The sequence below is a fragment of the Cetorhinus maximus genome, chromosome 23, assembly GCF_964194155.1.
Source record: "Cetorhinus maximus chromosome 23, sCetMax3.hap1.1, whole genome shotgun sequence".
Taxonomy (NCBI): domain Eukaryota; kingdom Metazoa; phylum Chordata; class Chondrichthyes; order Lamniformes; family Cetorhinidae; genus Cetorhinus; species Cetorhinus maximus.
In genome coordinates this window covers 40,902,925-40,921,763 of record NC_135901.1, presented here as the reverse complement: position 1 = coordinate 40,921,763, position 18,839 = coordinate 40,902,925, and the positions used below count along the sequence as shown (strand labels likewise).

General features: G+C 41.7%; 1 long non-coding RNA gene across 3 annotated transcripts in view; it reads right to left on the bottom strand.

Annotated features, from left to right (window-relative positions):
* The window catches only part of LOC144698245 (uncharacterized), a 37,425-nt gene extending 22,607 nt beyond the window's left edge, over window positions 1-14,818 (bottom strand). For all 3 annotated transcript variants that reach the window (XR_013580468.1, XR_013580467.1, XR_013580466.1), the window contains exons 1-2: window positions 14,678-14,818; window positions 14,248-14,361 (exon numbers count right to left, since the gene is read on the bottom strand). This is a non-coding gene — a long non-coding RNA (uncharacterized LOC144698245). The remainder of the gene's footprint in view (window positions 1-14,247; window positions 14,362-14,677) is intronic.
* Window positions 14,819-18,839: the final 4,021 nt, after the last annotated feature.

Here is an 18,839-nt window from a genome sequence, read left to right as displayed (position 1 = left end):
GGAATATAAATACATACTTCTAAATGTATGTTTGTTTGTGTGCAAAGAAGCATTTGTATAGAACCATATAAAAGGTTCAGCACAGAAGGAGCCCATTCTGCCCATCTTGTCCATGCCAGCCCGAGGACACCCAGGCACCCTTTCTAATCCCACCTTCCTGCACCCTGCGGCTTACAGCACTTAAGGTGCAGATGAAGGTACTTTTTGAAAGAATTTATAGTTTCCGCCTCTACCACCAACTTGGGCAGCGAATTCCAGACACCCACTATCCTCTACGTAAAAAGGTTCTTCCTCATGTCCCCCCTACACCTTGTGCCATTATCTTGAATCTATGTCCCCTGGTTCTAGAATTCTCCACCAAGGGAAACAATTTTATCCTGTACAATCTATCTATTCCCCTCATAATTTTGTACACCTCAATCAAGTCACCTCCCAGCCTTCTTTGTTCCAAGGAAAATAACCCCAACCTATCCAATCTCTCCTCGGAGCTACACTTTTCTAACCCTGGCAACATTCTTGTAAACCTCCTCTGCACTCTCTCCAAAGCTATTACGTCCTTCCTGTAATATGGTGACCAGAACTGCACACAATACTACAGTTGTGGCCTCACCAGTGTTTTATACAATTCCAACATTATATCCTTACTTTTATATTCTATACCTCTGCCAATGAAGGAGAGCATTCCATATGCCTTCTTTACAACCTTGTCTACTTGAAGTCCTGCCTTCAGGGACCTGCGTACTTGTACGCCAAGATCTCTCACTTCATCTACCCCTCTTAGTATATTCCCATTTATTTTGTAATCCCTGTAACTGTTTGACCTCCCTAAATGTATGACCTCACACTTTTCTATGTAAAAATCCATCTGCCACTTTACCGCCCACTCCACCAAACCATGTTTATTGTTTTGGAGATTATGGCTATCTTCTGCACTATACACTACTCGGCCAATCTTTGTGCCATCTGAAAATTTCCCAATCGTGCCCGCCACGTTCACGTCCAGTTCGTTAATATATAACACAAACAGCAAGGGTCCCAACCTCTAGCCCTGTGAAACACCACTGGAGACAACTTTCCATTTGCAAGGGCATCCATCGACCATTACCCTTTGTTTCCTGTTACAAAGCCAACCTTTTATCCAGTTTTCCACATTACCCTGAATCCCATGGGCTTTTACTTTCCTGACCAATATGCCATATGGGACCTTGTCAAATACCTTGCTAAAATCCATGTACACAACGTCCACTGCACTACATTCATCAACCTTTCTTGTCACTTCCTCAAAGAATTCAATCAAATTTGTGAGGCAAGACCTTCCTTTGACAAATCCATGCTGACCATCCCTGACTAGACCATGCCTTTCCACATGACGGTTAATCCTGTCTCTCAGGATTGATTCTACTAATTTACTCACCACCGATGTAACACTAACTGGCCTATAATTGTTTGGTATTTCCTTTGATCCCTTTTCAAACAATAGACCTACGTTTGCATTTCTCCAGTCCTCCTGAACCTCCCCTGTATCTAGTGAAGATTGGAAAATCATCCTCCGAGCATCTGCAATCTCCTCCCTGACTTCCTTCAGCAGCCTCGGAAACAATCCATCTGGCCCTGGCGACTTATAAACTTTCAAGGATTTCAGCCCTTCGAGTACTTCCTCTCTCTTTATGTCTATCCCGTCCAATATCTCGCAGTGTTCCTCCTGGACTACTAGATCTACGTCCTCCCTTTCCTTTGTAAACACGGAGACGAAATATTCATTCAAAACCCTTCCCACAGCCTCTGCATCTGCACACAGGTTTCCATCTTCAACTCTGATAGGTCCCACTTTTATCTTACCTAATAACGTATTGGTAAAACATCTTTGGCTTATCTTTAACTTTACTTGCTAATCTTTTTTCATGCCCTCTCTTTGATTTCCTTATTTCCTTTTTTACTTCGTCCCTGCACTTCCTATGTTCGTATAGGTTATCTGCAGTGCTTAATTCTTTGTGCCTATCGTACACTTTCTTTTTCTGTTTGATCTTCCCCTGTATTCCTCTAGACAACCAGGGAGGACTAGATTTAACAATACCACTCTTATTTTTGTCGGAGACATGTCTACTTTGTACAATTATGATCTCGCTTTTTAGTGCTTCCCACTGGTTTTCCACTGTTTTATCCTCCAGCAGTGCTGTCCAGTTCACCTCAGCCAAGTCCCTTCTCATTTCTGCAACATTTGCCTTCCCCCAGTTCAGACGTTTACTCCTGCCTTATCTCTGTCCTTTTCCATGGTAATGCTAAATCTAACTGAATTGTGATCACTGGCCCCAATATTGTCGTCAACTGTCACATCACCCTCTTGCCCGTCTTCGTTTCCCAAGACAAGGTCTAGAATTGCATCTCCACTCGTTGGGTTTGTCACTGATTGGTTGAAAAAACTTTCCTGGACACACTGCCTGAATATTTCTCCCTCAGTGCCCCTTATATTGTTTGAATCCCTGTTGATATTAGGATAGTTGAAGTGTCCTACAATTATTGCCCTCTTGTTCTTACAAGCAGAAATTTGCCTACATGTTTGTTCTTCTCACATATGTGAGCGTTAATGTGTTTTCTTCCGTAAATTGTCATTTTTATGTGTAGTTCAGCACCTTAGGGTTGAAATCCCCATGTTAGATTAAAGGAAAAGTACACTGAAATATTCCAAAGTTTTGAGTATAAGGTTTGAGTTGAGATTTCTGGCAAAAAGGGTCGCAATTTGAAGGTATCATGAAGCTAGGAAGGGTTTTATGAACTAATCTTTGTACCCACCACCCCCTTGCAGACTAGCATCACCAGCTTCCAAGCTGATTGGGATTGATACAGACGAGTTGCATTAACTGATACGAGTTCGTATTCTAAAATTTTGATGGAAAAAAAAGTTACCTGAGGTTCAAGGAATTCTAGGAAAACCAAAAGGCATAAACACACGGTCTAAGTGGTTCCAATGGATAAAATGAGGTTTCTTTTGAAGAGATGAATTCAATATGAAAGGAAATCTGTATTCCAACAGCACTGTTATTTGAAGTTGGGACAAGGCTTGAGATGTAAAATGCAGTGTAATTTAACAGGTTACTTCGAATAACGAGGATGCTATCCAAATGTAAAGAATGTGTCGATAAACACACGGGAATTATAACTTGGATACAAATAAATACATATAAGACAGAGGTAGTTTTAATTTTGATCGCGTAAATTACATTTCTTACTAAGTTTAAAATGTTGAGGTTTGGTTCCTGATAATTTCTCAAAAGGGAATTTTCATTTTAAAAGGTTTGACTACAATTGGCACTAATTCAAATTCTGCAAGCTTTTGTATTTGTAAGTCTGTTCCCAACATATGAGGCTCAGCTCAAGACCTTTACAAACTTTGGCAGAAATCCAATTTTTGGCTGAGTTGATGAATCTGGGATAATTCTAAGAAACGGGCCAGACTCAATTTAGTGGGTTACTTTTGAGACAATAAAATGTTGTTTGAGAAGAATATGAAGAACATATAAATGTCTGATTTCTGTTTTTAAAACTGTTATACTTTATTTATTTTAAAGTCTCTCCAGGCAACATGAACAAGATAAGATGGTAGCTGTTGCATGTGTAAAATGGGATGAGGCAAGTAGGAGAATGAGTAAGGGAAAGAGGACACCATATACAAACTTTTTTAAGGGAACTGAATTTGATAATCTGGCCATCAACTGAGACATTGGAAACGCACAGGGGGAGATAAGCAAAGATCTAGAGACAGAGATCCACGGTGACATGGAATAGTTAATACGGCCTAAAGAGCAAGGAAACATTATAGACGATCAAAAAAAATAGAGAAACTGACATCAAGAGAACCTTAGGATGATCATGGTCAGGGGAAAAAAACGTAGAGGTAAAACTATGTGGAATCTGTAGTTCAGGAATTGAAATGTAAGGAGAAATAATACTTAACAACAATATACCACAAGGATACAAGTAAAGGGAAAGCTGTAAAAAGGCGAAATAGATATATTACTGATTGTATTAATGTGCCTGCGAACTACATAAAGTAAGAACACAGGATTAACACTATGATGACAGGCAGTTAAGCGGCTCCCAGAGAGAACAGTCAATGGAAGTGAAGATACTGAGCCATTGAAAGATAGGATAAGAAGGTGCATTGTAGAGTTGTGTAGGCAGTTTAAGGAATTGAGGTCCGACGTGGGACAGCAGCAGGAGACAGTAGATTGGAAGGAGTGGAGGGTGCCTATACAGATGGATTCAGATCTGGGAACTCATTTCACATGAAGAATTATTAAAGAAATGTATAAATTTAAATATAAACAGAAATTTCACATTCCCTACCAGCCACAGAGCTCGGAGATGGTGGAAAGGGTGAACTGAACTTTAAAAAAACCATCAATCACAAAAGCAATTCAAGAGACAGGGAACAGCCCAATATTCTATGCGCCTTAGGGCTACCACAAGCAGTACCGCCGGGTTCACCCCATTTGAAATAATGACAAGGAGAGCAATGCAGTTACCCGAGGGAATCATAGTAGGAGTGGGAGATGTAGGACCACAAAAATGGAAGGATGCAAGACTATGTGAGGGAAATAAGTAAGCAATTGCATAAGTTAAGGAAGGAAGTCAGAGACCGACAGGTGATTAAGGACATGGAAACAGGCAAATCCAAAGAGCAACAAGGGACCATGTGGGGAATAAGGTGATGGTCAAGGTGAGCCCGGAGCGAACAGGAATGGACCATACGAGGTAATTATGACAGGCGATACATGCGCACTTGTAGATATGAGAACGGGAAGTAAATGGAGGCATTACACAAAGTTAAAGAGACATGACAATTAACCACAGAGATAAAAACAAAAAGCTAAAAGCTACTGCGGATGCTGGAAATCCAAAACAAAAACAGAATTACCTGGAAAAACTCAGCAGGTCTGGCAGCATCGGCGGAGAAGAAATCAGTTAACGTTTCGAGTCTTCATGACCCTTCGGCAGAACTGAAGCATAGTTAGGAGAAAGGTGAAATATAAGCTGGTTTAAGGTGGGGAGGCGGGGGGAGAGAGAAGTTGAGGGTGTGGTGATTGTGGAGATAAGCAAGCAGTGATAGGAGCAGATAATCAAAAGATGTCACAGACAAAAGGATCAAAGAGGTGTTGAAGGTGGTGATATTGTCTAAGAAAGGTGTTAATTAAGAATGGAAGACAGGACACTCAAGGTACAGCTCTAGTGGGGGTGCGGTGGAAAGACTAACAAAGTTTTAGTTTTAGATTTAAAAATAACGGAAATAGGTGGGAAAAGAAGAATCTATATAAATTATTGAAAAAAAAGGGGGAGGGGGGAGAAACGGGGTGAGGATTAACCAAGTGGCAACCAGGAGAATGGGAGCAGATGTTAATGTCTCCACAGACCTACGATCCTGCTCGTGGGCGTATCAGTACTGGCAGCAAAGTTGGGGATCATCACTGCTCATCCTGCACCGCAGGACGAACTTTGGTGCAGCACAGACAGTGCCCAACGCGACACGCAATGGGGAATGATAAATGTAACAGTAGGAGAACAAGTGTTTTTGAATTGTAGTAAGGCTTTGCTTCAGATCAGGCGTGGGATGTACATCCAAAAGAGAAGATTAGTACCACTACCCAGCCACCTCCCACATCTACTTCCACAGTCTGAGTAGAGATAATTGAAACCTCTCAAACCGCACCGACTGACCCACCTTGTCCGGCTATGCATCCAGGACCAACGAATGCTTTGGTACTGGTTAATCAGAAGTTTTGTATGATAATGTACACCACGAGCTGGTACCCGTAGTCTTGAACATATCCTGGATTTCCCCGCCCCCGTGGTGCTCAACCCATATTCGAGCACTATATCCGGCTCTAGTGGGCCCCCTGATGACCGAAGCATCTCAGTTCAATGGTGGGATGCTATCAGGCTTGGTCAAGAACCGCGTTAAGCGTAGCCTGATAAATGATGACTCTACGATATTCAGTACAGGGACATCAGTGGTTGATTCAGAACCTAGCAACTGTTGACCAGAAGGACGAACCCTGAGCTTTAAGCTGAAGGAGATTCTAGAGTAGGGACAGGAATTCATAACACCCAATTAAACACAGACCAGGACATGACAGGGTTATTCCGCAGCCTGGCTGCCATGCTCGAAAGTCATGCGGGGACTATCAACAATCTGATGGAAATAGGGAAAAATATTTCAGACAAAGTGAGCAGAGATGATGTTTGCAGCACCTTTGGATCTTGGGCACTGGAACAAGCCCGAGACAATTTAAGATAGATTAATGAAAGGGTAGTTTCTTTATGGGTAACTAATGAACATTTATGTAATCTTTCATGACACAAGGAGCATGACTTGACCGATTGCCAGCTCAGACCTTTAACACACATAGAGAGAATGAATGTTGAATATATAGTGAACAGTAATATGCTAATAGGCGTTGTATTAGTAATACCTTCCATACCTATGTCAACACCCGGCAGGACATTATATAAAAGAGAAAATATTGGGGTTATATGGGAGGATTATTATATTAGGTATCATGACATTCCACCATATGCAGTAGGCAAAGAAGGGAATATAGTTAGCACCACATTAGAAGAGTGTAGGATAGAGGCCACCGCAGTAGAATGCACACCCAATATATGAGACAGGTGAAGCTAAGTGGATTTAAAGCAGCAGCAAACTGTACAATGGAAAATATATGGGCTGCAATAGAACTGACCCATGTTGCATACACGGGGAATGGGACATATTGTATTACCACGTGGCAGCAAAAGATCCAAAACGGGAACAACCAGATATGCCCCATCCATAATCATTCAGTGTGCCTACACCCAAAGGCGCCAGCAAGGGTAGGGAAGGTGAAACTGGTCGAAATATACAACCGAAGGACGACTACTATTCAGGTCAAGGAAAGCCTTAAGGACAACCTGATAGTAATTGAACCAGTTATCCTATGCAATTCCATTATTACCCGAGCACCTACCCATGATTCGGAGACAGGCTCAGCAGATATACCGAACTTACAATGCACTGCAGCAACAGGTTAGAGCCTTAAAAGAGGATATCGAGCAAATAGGTTTCTTGACATAGTGGTGGTGGATCTGGGGCTCAAACGTACAGATACACCCCTGGATTCGGATTATCTCCCATACCCTACTGATACTTCAACTGATATTATTTATCTAACTAGCATACTTGATTCATCCCACTCGGAAGTCACAAAAAATGTGGCGCTGGGGGAGTTTGAACAGGAGGAGAAGGAATTTGGCAAGTCAGAGGTTTAAATTAAAGGACCAGATGATACAGATGGTCTGACCAGTACTTTTAACGCACCAAAGCTGGATAACTGGCCAGTATCAATGGGTGGCGGTACGTAAAGGGACGGACAGTACCACTGTAGTTGTCTACCTTGGACTAGACCAAGGGCCAAAAGGGAGAAGTGTAAGGGCGGAATATAGGGGTACATTAAGAACTTATTGAAAGGGAGTGGACCACTTAAAATATCCAAGCAGCTCGTGCCTGCAAGTATAGTTAAAGGCCAGGCTGGACAGAGAGGAATCTGAACCTTGCACACCCTCAGAGCCTGTGACCATCAGCAAGGCCAGGCCGAACAGAGAGGAATGCAAATATATTACATTGGGTGCCTTAGGAGTCAGACCGGAGACTTAGGTTGAAAAACAACCAAGATTGGGTCTGATTATAGCAGATAGGGAAAGAACAGATGGTCCTAGTAGGGATGGGAGGGAAGGTCTCTGCTGGGGGTGAAAGTAGGGACAGATGATGCCTGTAATTTGGTACTTTTGTTACTAGAGAGATATCTGTTTAATGTAAACCTATCTGTGGACGAGATCGGAATCTGGAAACTGTTCTTGTACGTGATCAGTAATGTATAAATATGGTGAACAAATGAAGTTTAGCAGAGTTCTATCTCAAGCTGCATTGGGATGGTTCTCTCCTGGCAATTGCTCGAAAAAACGATCGTGACCTGTACCTGAGACTCCTGTGATCCGTTTGTCAGAGAGCACAACAGGGGTTATCCTCAGTGTGAAACAGGGGCTACGTCTCCACAACGACTGCGGTGGTCACTCCTACAGACACCGCAACTGCGGCAGGCAGATTGGTGAGGATGAGGTCAATGATATTTTTCCCTCCTATTGGTTCCCGCATCACCTGTCGCACTCCCAGCCTAGCAGTTATGTATTTTAAGACTCGGCCAGCTCGGTCAATAGTGGTTCTACCTCCATACTCTTGGTCATAGACATTGAAGCCCACCTCCCAGACTACATTTCGTGCCCTTGCAACCCTCAGTTCTTCCTCCAAGTTGTGCTCAACATGGGGGAAGCACTGATTCATCAGCAGGACATTTCCTTGCCCATGTTTGACCTGATGCGATGAGATCTCATGGGATCTGGAGTCGATGTTGCGGACTCGCAGACAGCTCCCTCCGGACTTCATACCACTGAGCCACCAGCTCTGCTGGGCCTGTCCTGCGGTGGGACATGACATATCCAGGGATGGTGATGGTGATGTCTAGGACACTATCTGTAAGATATTATACTGTGAGATTGATTATGTCAGGCTGCTACTTAACTAGTCTCTGAGATTTAGTCTCCCAATTTAGGCTCCAGCCCCCAGATATTAGTAAGGAGGACTTTTCAGGGTCCACACGGCTGAGTTTGCCATTGTTGTTTCCGGTGCCGAGCCGAGATCGATGCCGAGTGGTCCGTTTGGATTCGTTTCTGTTTGGCCTTTCTAGCTGTTTGTTACAACTGGGTGGCTTGCTCTTTCAGTGGGAAGTTAAAAGTCAATCATATTGCTGTGGATCTGGAGTCTCCTGTAGGACGGCAAACGTTCTTCTCTTGAGGGCACTAATAAACCAGATGGGTTTTTGTAACAATCCGGTTCATTATTGTTTCATTAGACTTTTAATTCCAGGTTTTGCACTGAATTCAAATCCCACCATCTGCCGTGCCAGGACTCAAGCTCGGGTCTCCAGAGCACTATCCTAAATCTCGGAATTCATGGTACAGTAACTATACAACTACGCAATTGCCTCCCCTTGAACTATGAGTTTTCATAGCTCCAGAGGTCCAGGAACGGTTCCAACATATTGGAAGGTAGCCAATGCAGCAGTGATTTTCAAAAAATGATGGAGTGAGAAAACAGGGGACAACAGGCAAATTAATATAAGGTAATAATACACCGGGGAAGTGCTGAAATCTAGTAACAAGGAAATATAAATAAAGGAGAGCCAATACGCGTAGCACACCAGGAATTTCAAAACAACTTATATAACGTGACGCACAAAAGAATAATATGCACGAGAAGCACACTTGGAGTTTGCTGTAATATTCTACAACGGATAGAAGATTTGTTAATGGCGAGTAAGCAGTGAGTAAGTATAAATGGAGCAATTACAATTTGGCAGGTTGTGCCTCGTGGATTGCTGCAAGGATCATTGCTGATGTCTCAGCTTTTTACAACCGATTTTAATAATGTGGGCGAAGAGACAGTGAATAATGCATCTACGTTTGCTTACCATAGAAACCTAGGTGGAAATGTAAGCTATGAGGAGGCCACGGGGAGACTGTAAAGAGATTTAAACAGGGGAAGTGAGCGCACAACAAGATAGCAGATGGAGAATAACGTGCTGAATGCGATGGTTGTAAGGTATTAAAGCAGAGTTTTTTTTTACGGTGTGAACCCTGTACATTTTGAGGTGCAGAAATAATTGGGTGTGTTCCCACAAGGAACACAGGAAGTTCTAGTTTAGCTGTATCAAGCAATTAGGAAGACAAATGGCCCGTTTATCTTGCTTGCAAGAGGATTGAGATACGTGAAAAAAGAAGTCTTGCTACAATTGCATCGCGTGTTCTTGACACCATACCTGGAATACTGTGTGCATTTTTCGTCTCCATGTTTAAGGAAGGATATCCCTGCATTGGAGGCAGTACAACAAATGTTAACTAAAATGGGCCCCCGGAATGCCAGGGTTGTCCTCTGAAAAGAGTTCCAGTAAATTGAGCCTTTGTTCTCTGAGTTTTGAAGAGCATGGGGTGATCTCATTTAAACGTAGGATATACTAAAAGTATAGAGATTGTTTCAGCTGATTGGAGAATCTAAATCATGTTCGCATAGTCACTGGATAAGTAGTGATGGTTTAGTATGTAAATGAAGAGAACTTTCTCGATTCAAATGTTTCTCAATCTTGGGAACTGTCCACATGAGAGTTTCGTTAATTCTCCATAGTTGCACATCTTTATGGCTAGTATATAAAAATTGTTGGTCTCTCTGGAGATTGAGGGATCTAGGCAATGGGCAGGAAGGTGGAGTTGAATCCAAATATCTGTCATTATCTTACTGAATTGCGGAGCAGGGTCGAGAGGTATGGTTTACCCCTTCTCCTATCTCCTGCGTTATTGGTCGCTGTCGTAGGCAGAACAACAGATTGGGAGCTACTGTTTGTGATATTCTACTGCAACGATTTAGCCCTTTTGTGTGAGGTTCCTTTGTCCTCTGATTTCAAACCTAAGCCATTTCATGTAAACAGGTTCTGTCTCCCTTGGAACAACATTCAAAGGATGTCACACCAAACTATTGCTGCACTGATATCACAGTTCACAACTTCCAATGACACACACCTGACACAAGCGGAATGAATAAAGATGTTAAATAAATTCATGGTATCACAGAATGGTTACTGCATAGAACGGGGACCTCCGGCCTCTCATGCCCACACAGGCCCTCTGCATGAACAATTGAGCGAGTACAGCTCCTCTTCCTTTCATCCGAGTGCATGCATGTTTCCCGCAACATAACAATTGGATCATTCTCGTTTGAAAGCCAGAATTATTATTGCATCTATCTCACTCTCAGACAGGATATTACAGACCCTAAGGCCACACTTGGTGAAAAAAAACTTCCTCATGGCGCCATTGCTTTGTTAGCCAATTATCTTCATTAAGTGCCCTCAATTTCTTGATCCCGTCAACAATGGGAGCTGCTCCTCCCAGTCTACTCTATCTCAAACACTCATGATTCTGTAAACCTCTCTAAAATCGCCGCGAAACCTTCTCTTCACGAACAATAATACCACCACTTTCTGAAGTCTCCCTACAAAAGTGACATTTCTTTATGACTGGCTACATTCTCAAAATGTTTTCTGAATCCTTTCCAATGCCTTTACATTGTTCATTAATTGTGGTGCCCATAACTGGATGCAGTACTTCAGCTGAGGCCAAACCAAAGTTTTACACAGGATACACTAAGTTCCGTGTTGTTGTACATTATGTCCCTATTGATGATGTTCAGGATCCTGTATACTTTATTAAACACACTCTCAACCTGTCCTGTCTACGTCAAAGATTAGAGCACATGTACTCCAAGGATCTTCTGCTCCTTAAATTGTATGGCCTTTCCCAGTTCTTCCAACCAAAATTCGTCATTCCAAAATTCTCTGCATTCTCTTGCATCTGCCACTTGTCTGGACATTGCACGAACCTGTGTATGCCCTTTGAAGTTTAATACAAATCACCTCATAATTTAGAATGCTTCCAGGTTTTGTGTCATCCGCAAATTTTGGAAGTGTGCTCTGTTAGCCAATTTCTAGGCGATTAATATACATAGGAGAGAGTGGGGGCACTAACGCAGACTGCTAGGAGCCCCATTCTAAATCCTTTTCCTGTCACACAGCCAATTTCGTATCCATTTTGTTATTGTTAATTTTATTCCTTCAGCTCTAACTTTGCTCACTTGTCTGCTGTCCGGCACTTTATCAAAAGCATTTTGGAGGGACATGTCCACCACATCAATCATATTAACCTCATATACCCTCTCTGCTACCTCACGAAAAGAACTCAAATAACTTAATTAAACAAATCCATACTGGCTCTGCTTAATAAAACACATTTGTCCAAATGACTGTAAAATTTCTCCTGAATCGAAGTATCTAAAATCCTCCCGTCATTTAAGTTAAATTGGCTGGCCTGTTATTGCTAGGTTTGTCCTTATTCCAAACAAGGTTATGCTTTTTACAATTCTCAAGTAATCTGGCACGATCCCTGCAACGAAGGGGGATTAAAAAATTATGACAAGTGCCTCCGCAATTTCCACCTTTGTTTCTCTCAATGTTCTTAGACACATCGCATCAGGTGCTGTTCATTTATAATTCTTAAATAATCTTATCTATTGCCTGTCCATTATCAATTTTAATCAATCAAGTGTTCCTTCCCTCCTCTTCTTACTCGGTAAAAACAAATGGAAAGAACTCAGACACTCCCTCATGTATGACGTAATGATGATGTAACACTGACATTAGTCAGTCACGTGTTAGGCTTTCTCAAGAAAGATTGGAAAAATATCTAGGAGATTCGTATCTAATCTGTAACCTGTTTAGAAGCGGTACCAGTGATCAAATATTAAACAGACACCAGAGTGTGTCTACAGTATGTCTAAGAACCAGGTCCCACACGAAGTATCCAAGACAGCAGGACCCGATCTCGGAACAGAGGCTTGCTTGGAGCTACTCCTGGTTTTCTAACTTTGACCGAACGTCTGATGTTACGCCGGTCGGGCTAGAGCATGTTGCAATGAAATTCCCTGCATGCAATGGTTTCACTGTTTTGGAGGAATTGTGCTTGAGAGCTATATTGTTGCAAGCACGGCCCAGTTGACAATTATTCGGCTCATATGTCATCTGAATTTACATTTCTAAACGTGCTGAGAAAACACCGGTAAGTTAGTACCCTATGGAGTAAATAAAGTTCCAGAAAACAATTAAATGTGTAAAGTCAAGCTTAAAATCTGAAGGTGATGCAATTCCAGCCTTGGTACAGCGGGATAGAATCCACTGAAAGATGTCGTTGATTTATTTCATCCTCAGAATACATTAACCTGTTTCTTTTCATTCACTTGCTTCTTAACGGTCAGATTACCTGAAATACTACCAAAGAAACTTCCAAAGCTTAATACCTGAGCCAGTTTAAAGCACACGTTTCAAATTGAAAGGTTAACACAACAACAAAATACCAATGAAATGCAATTTGGGAGAACGCCTTAAGCTATTATTCTCCAACTGATTTTTGATGTATGGCATTTAAAAAGAAAAATAAACCAAATCAAATTGACCGGAAGAGGATCAGAAGAGATCATGTGTCCTGTGTTGCCAGAACTGTATTTGTGATCTACCGTTCTTGATGCACTTTTGTCAAGAAGCTTCATTTGATATAACAAAGCGTTAGGAGCCATCTAATGACCAATTACCGCTATTGCAATAACACAGGAGCATAGGAACGGGATAAAGCTATTTAGATTGCATAGCCCTTTTTCTCCATTCAATACAGGTCATTAATGTTCTGTATTTCACCTGCATTTACCCGCTTTAGATGCCTATGCCCTGATAACGTAAGCAAATAATTATCTTGACACATTTTTCCAATTTATTGCTGAATGGCCTAACTCCATATGTATGACGGTGCCGCCGTGTTGTAGCTTCGCCTAGGCGGACAAATAGTTTCAGCATACCAATTCCAACAAATACTTTATCATTTAATCACTTCGATTAGACCACTGTCCATCTTTCTGAAATTGGCGAAATAAAGCCAAAGCATTTTCAACCTTCTCTCGTAATTTAACTCTCGAAGCTCTGGTGACTATTTTTTTGCCAAAGCTGTATGGTATACTTCCCACGCCAATGGAGATGCTCTGACCAGAAATCAACGCGCTAATCCATGTGGGTCAGAGCAAAGCTCTATACAATGAAAGGAATTTCCTCTCGTTTGTATTTCAAACAAACTGAACTAAAGACAAACGTCCATTTTTGCTGATTGATCGCCGATTGGGACTGTCCCTATCTTTTATTGATTTGTGTTCATGATCACCTCCATTACTTTCCCCTTCTATGATTCCTAGTATGTCAGTTTTAAGAAATGTTCGATTCAGTCCACAATGGATACTATCACGCTTCCTGATATATAACTACAGCTGCCACAGTTTGGCCCAATTTCTCAATCCGTCTCAACCGCCTTTTCACCTCGTGGTTCAATATGCATAACTTGCTGAACCTCCTCCCGAGCACAAGAAGTGACCCATTAAATTATGCTGCTGCAACACAATTTGTTTATTATTCGCCTGGCCACATGGTGGCGCGCCAGAGCTTTTCATCGACCACCCGGTGTCCTTGTCCTGCCGCGTGTGTGCCTTTGTCTTTCATTCATAAAACGTCATCTTACCCCTGGGTTTTCCACGTTGTTCTTTATTTGGGTGACTTCGGTCTTCACATCAGTCCTGCCTCTTCTGTGGTTATCATTGCCCAATCTCTTCGGTTGCATTTTTTTCTCTTCATTCTAAATGCATAGCACGAAAATAATTACTCACTATGCTCATCAAATTTACATAAAATTGAATTTATATCACGTATTGTCATTGTCTGCCGCAAACCCAGGACGCTCACTATGTTCCCACATTCCTTTGAGGCATATAGCCGAACCTGATGACAGACAAAAACAATGGACTATATCTCTATTCCCTAGAGGGCGCCAAGGATTGTTCGATGAAGACCAATTTAAGGACTGACATAAAATAACATCACTCCGCTGACCAAGGACGCACACCCCAGTCCAAGAAAAATGCAGCAACAAAATAGATGAAAAGCTTCCTCACCTTCGAACTCACGCATCCAATTTTTATTTCTCAACGGACTGTGGAAAAAGCTGCTGCAGCGCAGTCGGTGAAGCAAGAGCGCGCACGCAGTCTGTGTGAGTTTATGTTGCCTGTGCGTGTATCCGTTTCCTGATTGTTACCATTGTGTATACAGACAGGTTACCATGGTGATATTTCTGCAGCCTCAGCTCTCTACCGCGTTACTCTGTGTCCTTGAAAGTGAACACACAAATCAAAGCCAATCAAAGGCAATGTGACCCTTCGCAGGTCATCACTTCCGCTCTCAAGTCAACCAGACCTTGTCCCTGGCTGCCTGATAATTACCTTCAGCATCATTCTGCCTTGAGGATATATTATTACAGGTTAAATATAATTATGTCACTAATTTTCCTGTAAATACTGGACATCAAACATCACCTGGCCAAGTGGAGATTGGAAATCAATCTTGCAAGATGGAACCTCCACCATTGTTTCCGCCCATCTCAAGTTCATTTGAACTAATGAACCAAAAATTAGTCCGAATATTTTTCCAAAGGGCAAATGTCATCGCCGGATTTTCCTTCCTGCTGTAATTAACGATGATGCTGTTCAGCCGAAAATCTTCCCAAAGTATTCATGCATTAATTGAGGCTCAAGGCTTAAAGTACTTGAACGTTATCTGCGCACTAACACAGAGGAGACAATTCTCCTTGATTCCAATAGCTTGATCTATTGTTCATGATGACGACAGATGAATTGGAGCTGCGTCCCGATGAGATTCCCCCGCTCATGCCTTTGAAAGAGGCAATGGCCAATTTCCTCTGATCACCTATTGGTTTCATTTAACATATTAGAGGGCAGAACGTCATTCAAGTGTTTTAAGCCTTTCTTTGCCATGATTGTGAATTTGTGATCCATAATAGATTCATTCATCTAAAACTAAATTGGTGGTTTCGACTTCATATGAATGTCACAAAACATCAGTGTGCAATTGTTCCTTGCCATAATTGCGAGAAGCGGTTTCCAATTTTGCATGTACCATGTCAGAACCTGCATTCATCATCTTCAGTGTGAACATTTACTTGCCTTGAAGTAATTTGTTGCGCTTAGCATTTTTCTGTAATAATTAATGTTAAGTTGCTTAATGGCTAAATAAGAAGTTACTTTTCTTTCCATTGGCCATTCAGTTCGTGTTATTTGAAACTCCTTAAATTTCTATGCATTTAAAGCCTTTTTTAACGGTCAACACTGTGTTCCAAACTGCAAAAGAATTGAAGATGAATTCTAGAACTTCATCAGACCGTCTGTTTACATCCACAATGAGGGGCAGGGTGAGAGAGCGAGACAGCGTATTTAGTTATTAGTTGAGACAGGACTACTAGGCGAGGCAAAGTCTGTGGGGTTGGCTTCGGATTGAACCAGGGCCACAAGAAAAGGGCTGGGTCTTGGCAATAGTGTAAGAATTATACCAAACTATGGGGTAAAGTTGTATTGGATGAATTAGTTTGTCACTGATTTGAAGTAATGGAGGGGGATGTAAAATATGTCCAACTTTGGATTGTTACAGGACTATGAAGAGAAGGTAAGCCAATGCGATTTGTAAAAGATTGATAGAGGGCTGTTGGGAAAGAGTGTGATTGTGTGGTTTAAGTTGTGGTTGATGCACAGGGAGAGAGAAACAGGAAGAGAACATGAAGCTCAACAAACCTGTTGAAATATTAACTGTGATGATAGTAGACCATTATCTTAACTTCATCGACCCTTTAACTGAACTAATGTTGAAGCAATATTTTGTGGGATAGAGGTGTTCTACCACCCACGACCATCATTAGCCTGACAGTAGTAGTCGGGAAATTGCGAGAATGTATTTAAAAAGCATGCGATACCAGAACAATTAGAGAACAATGGTAGGATGTGGAAGAGTCAACATGGGTTTATGGACGGGAAAGCATGTTGAACAAACATATTGGAATTCTTGGAGGCTGTAACTAGTGGAATAGATGTTGGGGAACCAGTTAATGCAATGTATTCGGATTTTCAGATGCTTTTCGATAAGGTCCCGCACAAGAGGTTATTAAGCACAATGAGAACGCGTAGAATTGTGGGTAATAAGCTAGCATGGATTTAGAATTTCTTACCAGACGGAAGTCGGAGAGCAGGAGTAAACGGGTCATTCTAAAGTTTTTAGGCTGTGACTAGTGAAGTATTGCATGTATCAGGGTTTCAGGCTCAGCTATTCACAATCTATGTCAATGATTTAGATGTGAGGAGCAAACATCACATTTTCAAATTTGTTATAGGCCCAAAACTGCGAGTTGTAAGGAGGCTGCAAAGAGGATTCAAGGGGGTTTACGCAGGCAAAGAGAATTGGCAAGGGCATGGCAGATGGAATGTAATGTGCGTACAAATGTAAAGTTCACCATCAGGAGGGAAACAGGAATGCGAAGTATATGCTAAATGGTGAGACATTGTGAACTGTTGATGTCCAAAGGGACTGGGGTGCCCTTGTTCATGAGTCACTGAAAGATAAAATAGAGGTGTGGCAAGCAGTTAGCTGGGCAAATTCCATGTTGGCCTTCATTGCAAGCGGATTTGAGGACTTGAGTAAAGATGTCTTGCTTGCAATTGTATAGAGCCTTGTTGATATCACACCTGCAGCATTGTGAAAGTTGTAGTCTCCTTACGTGAGTAAGGGTACACTGGCCATAAAGTGAGAGCAACGAAGCTTTACCCGACTGACTCCTGTACTGTCGGGACTGTCCTATGCGGGGAGATTGGGGAAACTGACCCTGTGTTCTGTGGAGTTTAGAAGAATGCGGGGTCTAGAACCAGGTGACACAGTTGCAGAATAAGGGGAGGCCATTTAAGACTGAGATGAGGAGTAATTTTTTTATTCAGAGGTCGGTAAATGTTTGGAATTCTCTGCCACAGAGGGATGTGGATGCTGATTCATTGAGCCTGTTCAAGAAAGAGATCTATAAGTTTTTAGATATGGAGACAACGAGGTATATGAGGATAGAGCAGGAAAGTGGCTTTTAGGTGGAAGATCAGCCATCATCTAATTGAAGGGCTGTGCAGGCTTGAGGGGCCGAATAGCCTACCCTTTGCTCCTATTTCCAATGTTCCTAAGTTCTGACTCAAGTTAAAAAATGCTCCCATCTCGACTGAACATCCTACCTCTGAGGTTAAGATTTCAGCAACGTGTTTGAAGCGCCCAATTCAGTGAAAACAAGTCCTCTATAGTGTTCCATTCTTTTCAAATACCAAACCATCAATCAAATCGCCCCTTGATTTTTATATTCCTGAGAAGACAAACCTGATTTGTATCATCTCTGCTCATATTCTAAACTTCGGAACGTTGGTAAACATTCTGCTGAATCTGAGAGATAAAGATTCTGATGTCAGTCACGTCTTTGTAATTTACTCTGCCCAGACCTATAGACAGTATCCCAGATGTATATTAAGCAGGGTTAAGCATCGATGTAGTAAGACATCCTCCCTTCTATTTTATATCCCCTATCTGTAACGGAAACATTATGTTGTCATGTATAATTATCTTTTGCGCACAACTCCTACATTTAAGTGAATTGCACGTGAAGATCATTAAAATTTCTTTGCGACTGCAACATTCCTATATTTCCACCTGTCCAATCATGCACAAACATTTCAGTTTAAGATCGAGAATTAAGGAACTCTCATCTGCCTCCATTGAAACGCATATGCCACAGTTTCACTAGCTCCCTTAACCTATCACTGTCTCTTTGTAACTGTACACTCCTCTGTGCAACAAAACTGTTTTCCATGGGGACATTTATATAAGTGATTCGCACTTATTTTTTTTCAGAATTCCAAATCTCATTAAAGTTCACTAGTCACTTCCTTCCAATGAGATAACACACTATTATCCATAATGTCAGTCTTCCACTGCCAACCAATCACCTAACCAGATCAATAAAACTCTTTCCAATCTCATAGGACTTATTTATTTGTATTGTAAGGGAGTTATGATAATGTTAATGGCATTTATTGTAAAACTGCTAACATGTGTGTCTATATTTGTATGTGTGTGTATATGTGTCTGTGTGTGTGTATGCGTCTGTGTGTGACTTAATTGAGTTAAAGGCAGCTGGTCTGAAGGCTTTGCTCTGTCAGGAGACAAGTAAGGGTTGCAATGTTAAGTAGC